The sequence below is a fragment of the Aotus nancymaae genome, unplaced genomic scaffold (genome assembly GCF_030222135.1).
Source record: "Aotus nancymaae isolate 86718 unplaced genomic scaffold, 86718_ANA_hifiasm-v0.15.2.pri h1tg000040l, whole genome shotgun sequence".
Taxonomy (NCBI): Eukaryota; Metazoa; Chordata; class Mammalia; order Primates; family Aotidae; genus Aotus; species Aotus nancymaae.
The window spans coordinates 37,534,866-37,544,087 of NW_026988454.1; the positions used below are offsets into that span (position 1 = coordinate 37,534,866).

General features: G+C 46.2%; 1 long non-coding RNA gene across 1 annotated transcript; it reads right to left on the bottom strand.

Moving 5' to 3' along the window:
* Positions 1-4,094: 4,094 nt before the first annotated feature.
* On the bottom strand, positions 4,095-7,805 carry LOC135268328 (uncharacterized). The gene is made up of 2 exons (XR_010336613.1): positions 7,754-7,805; positions 4,095-4,176 (listed from the first exon to the last, which is right to left on the bottom strand). It is a non-coding gene; the product is annotated as an uncharacterized LOC135268328 (long non-coding RNA).
* Positions 7,806-9,222: the final 1,417 nt, after the last annotated feature.

A 9,222-nucleotide genomic window follows, 5' to 3' on the forward strand; every position in this document is an offset into this window, starting at 1 on the left:
ATTTAATACCACATCCAGAGGTGCCATCACAGTATCTACAGCATTCATCTACCATTAACTCACACTTAACCATGGTTTTGTTTTGTTAATTGCCATCATATGGGTATGGGTTATCTCTCCAACTAGATTAGGAACATACTGAGGCCAAGGATTGATGCTCAATGTTTTTATTGCCCCAACACATACATTCATTCAACCCTGTTGTAACTTGATTTTTATGAAACAGTTCACAACAGTAATTTACACAAAATAGACGTTCGATAAGTATCTATTGGCAGAACATAAAACACTGATTTATACTATATATGGGAGAAATAATAATAATACAGAAGGCATTTTACTGTTACATACAATATGCATGTCATTCTTATAATCACCATCCAACTAATTAATTCCAAGTCTACTCAGAAAGAAACTACAGCTTATGAGAAAAGTTTCCTCATCCAAGATCACTCAACTTAACTTTACTCAAGTTCCCCTCAAAGATCCTTATTCATTCCTCCAAACTATCTTGTCTCCCACATGGGAATTTTCTAAAGGTCTTTTCCAATTTATTTAATAAATCAAGCTTAGTTATATATCAAGGATACCCTTTCCTGGTCCTTCTTTTCATCTACCCACTGCATAGCTGCCACAGTCAATACAAATCCATTCATAATTTCCCATTATTGACTTACATCCACAACCATCAATGAAATAATTTAATACAGTAAAGAGATAATCTGAGAATATTCCTATTAGATAATGAAGCCTCTTACAAAAATATATCTCCCATGGATCTCCTGAAGCTTAAGATGTGACGTATAAATGTATACACACATGAACATATGAATAGTTCTCTCTAAATACACTATCTTTACCTACATTATATGCCTCCCACATCCTTGCGAGGAACAAATCCCTCAATAGTGGCAAGCAGTAAGAGTGGAAGATAGAGCAGATCTTCACCAGAAAGTCACATTGTGAACACACTGGTCAGAGAGAATCACCTCAATCCATCTTGCTAGACTCTTCCTAGACACACAATGCAGGCATTCCTTGACAATGGGTGAAGCGCTTCTTACTCATTTCTGAAGGTGAAGCATTAAAAAAGGAATGTATTACATTGTGCTATGTGTATTGGACCATATATCATGGTCCTGCATCAGTTAGCCCAGAAATCCATGTTTCCTGGCTCAACAGCTCGGAAGCATGCTGGAGCCCTCATCCTTTTCAACTGGTACCATGCGCAATTGTTATACTATTATTAGAAGAGCTCAGAGTTGTGTCTACTCGCAGGGTAAGGATCTCTAGAACCCCTCAAGGGCAAGAATCTAGTGTTTTAAATGGTCAACACTGTAAGAGCTCAGAAAAAACTGGTTAACTAAGTAGAAACTGGTTAAGTAACTAGTAGTTAAGTAACAAGTTAACTAGATAACTTGAGGGATCACTCAAATTATCCATCCTTGGGACACCTAAGGTATATCCCACACATCACATAAAGTAAGTTCTCTCATAAATTCCCCATCCTAACTGTACTACTATAAACAGCATGGGTTGAAATATGGAATTCTTAAAAATAAACTACCAGGGCTAGGCGCAGTGGCTCATGTCTGTAATCCCAGCACTTTGGGAGGCCAAGGCAGGCGGATCACGAGGTCAGAAGTTCGAGACCAGCCTGACAAACATGGTGAAACCCTGTCTCTATTAAAAAAAAATACAAAAATTAGCAGCGCATGGTGGCGCGGCCTGTAATCCCAGCTACTCGGGAGGCTGAAGCACGAGAATTGCTTGAACACAGGAGGCAGAGGTTGCAGTGAGTCGAGATCATGCCACCGTACTCCAGCCTAGGCGACAGAGTGAGACTCCATCTCAAAAAAATAAAAATAAAAAATAAACTACCAACCCAGTCGAAATTCTTTAAGAACCAATTCTCCATTACTCAGGGATATATATTTCTTTCTTCCTCCCCTATTGGGTTTTTGGATTCTTAGAACATTGGTTGGATAATCTGCAAAAGAATAGAGATGAATAAAAGTAACACTTGTCAAAGTTTATTTTGTCAGGTTCAGTAGCAGCAAATCAAAAATAATGACAGATACTACTTGTAATTTTTTAATCTAGATTTTATATAGTTGGCTATGATTAGATTACAAGCCAAAGAGGTCTAGAAAACAAGGAGGAAGAGCTCTACTTGGACCTTTCCTAAATTCAGTCATTCAGCGGATTCCTTTTTCTGGCCCCTATAGTTAGTTAAATCATTACTACTCCAGTTACCTATTTTCTCGTCCTCATCTCCCAGCAGACTCATGCAACTAAAATATTAATTACAGTACATTAATTCCCCTCACACCAACCCTTCTACTTTCATCACCCTACCATTTTCACAATTAGGCATCATTTTAAAGTCTTTCTTTCATTTACTCCTTCTCCTTATTAAATGACTAGTTTGGGATAAATAAATTTCAGACTTTGTATTCAGCACCATGTTAGAGCACGGTCTCTTCCCTCAAAAAGCCAACAGTATAAAAGGTAAACTACTTTTTTCTCAAGACAAGAAATACTCGTAGAAATAGTCCAAGAAGTCCATATAACACACACATCAGGAACCAATCTCAAAATTTTAGCTAAGAGTTAAATCACTATATTCTGACCTAGACAATCTAGCTCCAGCCTTTCACAAAGCCTACGGTAACAAGATATAACCACTCTACATCTGAATAATATTTTATGGTTCTCAAAATCTGATTTTATTTGATTATTTTAACAAAGGACGCAAGGCAAGTACTGTTGTTCTCACTCTGCAGATGAGGAAACGGCAGCTGAAGGAGGCAGTGACATAAACAAGGTGATATATCTAGTTATTAAATGTAGTCCTCTGATTCCTATCTTCTAGCATTTACAGACACAGTGACTCCCCAAAGAAAAATAAGCAGTGTTTTCAATTCAGCACATTTAAACATGAAACTCACCATCTTAGGAAACAGGTTTTACTCTGCTTGAACCCCGCCTGTCTGCATGACTTTCCTATAGTTGTTCTTGCCCCATTGTCTCTGCTGCATCAGCTACATGGACCACATCTTCGCATTTTGCTAATTACACAATTCAAAACGATCCACAAGCAGCAAATGACAATAAACTCATGTTAATCATTTTTATGTCAGTGTTAATACTCATTCTGACTTCTAGATTACACCTGGCCCAACGAAGGTTGTTAGTTCTGTTCTAAAAAGGTAGGCTAATTTTGGTTTTCTTTTGTTTTTGCCTAACAACAATTAGCAACCCTGTTATTACTCAAGACAGAGAAGGCAGGAAAACAGGCATAAAAGGAGAGGGGAAGATTAAAGGAAGAATAAAAAAACAAAAAAAGGTATAAACAGTAAAAAGCACTGGCGTAGCACAAATGTACTGAAATGTTCTGCCCCAGAGATGGCTAGCCCCTCTACCTGGGAATGATCTTTGCCCTGAAAGTAGGTCCTGGAGTACTGGAGAGAAGCCAACACCCTCCAAAATTACCAAAGAGACCTTAGTGGACAACAGCTGTACTCCCTGTGGACATATGTTCAAAAGTTGGTAAGTCTAAGCTAACACACTGAAACTCACTAATAATCCTGCAACATGGCACAAGTCAGTCCATTTTGGATTTAAGCCACAGAAGGTATGTGACTTAAATACCCCAAAGCACTCAATGTAAATTTCATCCACAGAATTTTACCACTGAACCCCCACAAGACATTTAGACTTCCAGAATCTTCCATATTACTGTATAATGCTGTAACACTTACATTAATTTACAATCGTCATGTTCCAGTTTTTCTACTTTTTCAACTCCAAAGAATAAAACAATTTACTTTCAGTAGAAAACAGGTGCTAAAATGTGAATTAAGAATCTAGTAAGTAGGCCAATACAAAGATTATCCAGGACAATCTCGTAACTTCCTAATGTTTCATTCAAACTACAATCACACTTAGTGTCAATACATTCATGCATTCAAAGCACCCCACAAAATGATGTTTTTCTGCCAACCCAGTCTCATACTCTCCTTCCTCATCTCCGAACGCAGCTTCTAACATTTGCAAGTATGGCAAGCAATTTGTTTCAACAAGCGGGTCTTACCTTTCGGCAGTGATGAAACACAGAACTATCTGGCCGGTCTTTACAATCGGTGTCTACTCTCAAGATTTCTCCTAAGGGTTCTAGCATTGATTTAAAGATAGGAAAGGTAAAATTAAAACACTGTCATCAAAAAAAGCCTTCAAATCCACAACCCCAATTAAGAAGTTGACATCCTGAATCACTTAGGAATAATTTTACACCATGCCACTCGGTACATTAAAAAAAAAAATAGCTGGTTCTAGATGAGTTGAAATGGATTTTAATCATTTGTATCATTCCCATGTCCTAAATTCACCCAATGAAATTGTCTTTCCTATTGCATATGACAGACAAGTGAAAATCACAAGGATCATTTGAGTCAACTTTAATTTCGCCCACTGCTTTTACCTTTAAAATTAGATGCTTTACAGAATACACACTGGCAAAAGAATAGGTATCATATAAACAGTTTTTGCCCATATATTTAAGGGTTTAAAATCACAAATTATACAAAGTATTCAGAAATAATTTCATACCCAGTGAAACAAAATTACAGTCTTAGAACCAAAGGGGACTACTTATTCGGACTACACATAACTCTACAGCTAAGAAACTACATAAAATTGACTTAATTTATATATATCAGAGAGTAAAATGAACAGCTTATATAAAAGGCAAATCTCAACTAAAGGTCTTTTCCACTTCTCCAAAGTTTTAAACACATTTCACTTTGCAGCTTTATTAACGTTCAAAATGAAGTCATCAGCTGAGACTTGTAATTAAAAGGTGATCAGAGGTACAGACACCGATAAATGCAAAAGCAAACAATTGTTTCCAATTCAGGGAGCAATCAATCTCAAATCCCAGAATAAAAGCACTGTTTTTCCCATATAACTCATGTCGGATGGAAGTTAAAGGGTCTGAGTCCTCAGAATTCATTGCTCCGATTTACTAAACTTTCAATTTCTGATCAGCATCCTTTCACACAACATCTGGCTGCTCGCTCAGGTCCTCTAATTACTTCCACGTCTGAACGGACTACGTAGCTACAAGTAAAGGCCAAACTTTGCTCTCGGCCTTACGAACTTAAAGACGCGTTTAACCACTAGAGGTCTCCCCTTGGCCAATTTTGCACGTTCGCTATTTTGCTGCACTTGAAACTTTCCGGAGAAATGCTCTCTACTCGAGTCAGTGTTTTTGTAAAAACTTGCGCAAAAATCCACGCGACCGAGATAGCCAGCACAGAGACTCTCGGACTCCCCAAACCAATAAAGACATCACAAACAACGCTCTAGGAAAACCAAAAGGAGAACTGGACGCACTCGCCCTGGCCGCGCCCCCCCCACCCCAAATTCTTATTTCTCATCTCAGTTTCCCCTAACCTAACAATTAAAAATCTATGTTTGTTTCTGCGCACTCTGAAAGATCTCGAATGCATTTTTCTGGCGGTGGCCCCGAGGTGGAGAAGAAGCGGGCCAAAGGATGCGGGGCGGGGGTAGGGGGGGCGGCGAGTGGGAGGGCCGTGCTCACAGAGCCCAAGGAAGTTGCATAAGGAAAGGGACTCCGTTTTTCGGGTCCCCTCAAAAAAATCGGCTGGGAGGAGGAGGAAAAGGAAGCGGGGTGGTGGCAGCCAGGGGACTGAGAAGGGAAACCGAAGCAACGTTTACCTCCGTCTCCCCGTGGAAGGGTGGGGTAGATTCGCGGTCCCCGCGCCTCGGAGAGCGCCCGGTTACCCCCACCTCCCTCCGAGCGCGGACGGACAAACCGACGCCCCCAGCCCTCCGCGGGGACCCGGGCGGAACCCGTCCGCTTTTAAACTTTCTCTCACGGTCGCGCTGCGGGCCGTGCTTTGACCGGGACGGGGGGAGGGGGAAAATCGCAGGGCCTTTTTTTACTTGAAAGGTAATTAAAGTTTTACCACCAGTCCAAAAGTTGCGCCCTCCCCCAGCCCGTGCCACTGTGCCCTCCTCCCCTTCCAGGGCTCTCAAGTTTTCCTCCCTGCCCGCCGCCCCCCACACTCCACCGGCTCGCGGGGCGCGCGGCGGATGCCTCGGCTCCGGCGCTTCCCGATCCCCACCCCCGCCGGCCTCTACTTCCCCCCGCCCCGCCGCCACGGCGCGAGGACGGCCCGCGGGGCCCAGGACGCGAGTGTGCAAAGCCCATTATTCCGGAACGGCACACGCACGCGGCGCGAGGCGGGCGGCGGCCCCGGCCCCGGCCCCGGCCCCGACCCCGCTTTTCCTCCCCAGGATAAGGCAGGCGTAAACAAGTTGCAGGAAAAGCAGCCCCGCGCCGCCCCCACTTCCCCCCACACCACCCCGGCCCGCCGCCCCTGCGCGGCCGCCGCCGCCGCGACCGCCGCCTCCCGACACACACGCCCGCGCCCGCGCCCGCACCCGGGCCGGCGCGGCGCGGCACGGCGCGGGGCGAACGCCGCGACGGCGCGGGCTCCCGGCCCGGTCCGCGGCCCGCGCCCTCTCCCGCGCGGACGGCTGCCGCGGGCCCGCGCCGCCTCGCTTCCCGAAGCACTTTCCTGCCTCGGGCAGAAATAAACCGGAGGGTTTATTTTTGTGCAACTTTCCCAAAATGGCGGAAATTGGAGCTGATCTATATGAAATTCTCACACACTCGGTCGGGAAGGGGGAGGCGGCGAGGAAGCCACGCAAACTCTCGGCCGCCGAGCCCCGCCGCGGGTCCGTGTGTGTGCGTGCGTGTGAGTGTGCGTGTGCGCGGTGGGAGTCGGGCAGGCCTTTCCGCCGCGCACACACAGCACACGCCGGGGAGACGCGCCTGCACATTCAACCAGTCCATTCTCCGCAGCCCGAGAGGAGAGAAAGTGGCCCGGCCTCTTTTCCCACTGCCTCGGTCTCCCGTACTTGTACTTCTCGCGCTCGCCCGCCCGCTCGCTCGCTCTCCGGTGCGCGCCCGGCACAAAGGCCACACGGGCGGAGGGGGCCGCAGGGGCGGCGCGCGGGGCTCGCGCCTCCCGCCGCACCGATCCGCGGCCCCGGCCGCCCCCGCGCCCCCCGCCGGCGCCCCCCGCCTCGGCGGCCGCGCTTGTCGCCCGGGCTGCGGCTCCACGGCGCCCACCCGGACACGCACCCCGGCGGAGCCCGGCGCCGCCGCCGCGCTCCCCCACCCCGCGCCCGGTGTCACGAAAGCGACCAAAGTGACAAGCTCGGGGGGCGCGGGGGAGGGGGCCACACGCATCCCGCCGCCTGCGCGCCAGCCTGAGCCCGACGCGGCCGCCTCGCCCCGGCTCCCTTCCGCACGGCCCCCCACACCCTTCCCCGTGTGCGCGCAAAGAAAAAAATACAAGTCTCTCCTCCCCCCATTTTTTCCTTTCTCTTTTCTCTCTCTTTTGTTCCTCTTTCACACTCGCACTCACTACTTCAGAGTGAGATGCCCAGAGACTCCCACTCCAGCCGTTTCCGAGTCACTTGCCCACTTTTTTCCCCGGGATTAAGTTTTCTCCTGTTTCCCAGAGGCGCAGAGAAGTGGGGGAGAAACCCCTTCTGTCCCTCCCCTCCCCTGATCTGTTTCACAAGACGAGGGTGCGCTTCCTTCCCTCTATAGGGCTCTTAACTTTCATCCTCACCCAGAAAAATAAATGAATGGCTTTTGCACGGACAAATCTTCAGATTAATTAGAGATTAGATCCGATCAAACGCTTCTTACCCCCAAATTTTCTCTTTTTTTTTTCTCCGTCTCACGAGTAGTCCTGACAAATGGTCCAGGGCTGCGGGCGCAGTGCGCATGTGCGCGTAGAGTCAGGGCTGGGGAGAGGGGAAACTGCGCTGGTGCCGGTGCCGCCGCCGCCGCCGCCGCCGCCGCTGCTGCCGGGGAGGCTCGCTCTGGCTTCCCTGTTACTGCTGCTGCGCCTTCGCCGCTGGAAAGCAGCAATAAAGCCGGGTGGCAAATGCAGCTGCCCGCAGATCCTGTTTCAGGTGCATCTTTTCAATAGCCCCGTCACCGCCTCAGAGCTGGTTCAAGAACAGTCCAAACAAATAGAAAACACTGCTAAGGTTCCAGATTTCTTTGTCTGTTTTTCACTTTACTTTTTTTTAAAGGCAATTCTCCGAGCAGCGAATCCACCATGTGCTGTGAAGTGTATGCATTCAGCCATTAAGGAGTGGGCCTTGGTCTTGCACAAACACTACCCAAAGGCTAAATACATGCTACAGGTCATGAAAAGTAACAAAGTTGTAAGCTTTGGGAGAGTACCATCTTCCCCTCTTTGATGGCTGGAAGAATGCGTAATAAAGAAGGTGGGCAAATAAAACTTGCGCCTTCTCTCCGCTTCCTAAGTGTGGATCTTTATTGACAGCTCAAACATGTTAGGCCTCTTCTCTGTTGAGTGATAGGCTGAGATTCCTACAGAAACTTAGAAATCACTGTGAAAGTCCCTTGGCAATAAGCAGGTCCAGGACTACCCTCTTAACGTATTCACTCAAGATGGCTGAGCCGTCCTAAATGGCAAAACCTGTCTTTGTTAAAGCGTCAAAACTAGATCAAGAGAGGATTCTATTTCAGTATTGACAGCTTTCCACGCATTTACTGCAGGCCGCCTTTTGGACAGCTTCAGGGTCTTCTTTTCTACCGAATAGGAGTACTTAAAAAATAATTCGAGTAATTAAAGTTGTGATAAACATTTTGATGCCAATAGCAGAGTTTGCTGTGTGAGAAAAAAAAAGTAGCATGTGTGATTTCAGGAATGGGGGAAGCATGTCTGAGATTTTGCAGGGTTGGGAGGTAAGGGGAACTTTTCAACCCCAGAGTAGACTATTTATTTTGCATCTAATAAAGGGTAAAGGAGGCCCTTTTCTGAAACTGCTGCCTGAGGCCTAGAATTTAAATATATCACAGATGGAAGTTCTATATTAAAAATCCTTTTCTGAAATGTAGGGAATATTATTCTTGATTGAATTTTTTCACTTAAGGAATGTTTCTTGAACCAGTTTCAGAAAATAAACTCTTAAATTCTTTCCTTAGAACCATGAAATTACCCTAGAGAAGCAGACCACCCGATATATCGAACATTGGTGTAGTGACCAAATTCTCCAAACCAAAAATCAGGACATATGCCTTAACATATATTCCAGAACAAAGGCACAAACCCTGTGAAGCCGAAATGAACTTATAAAATG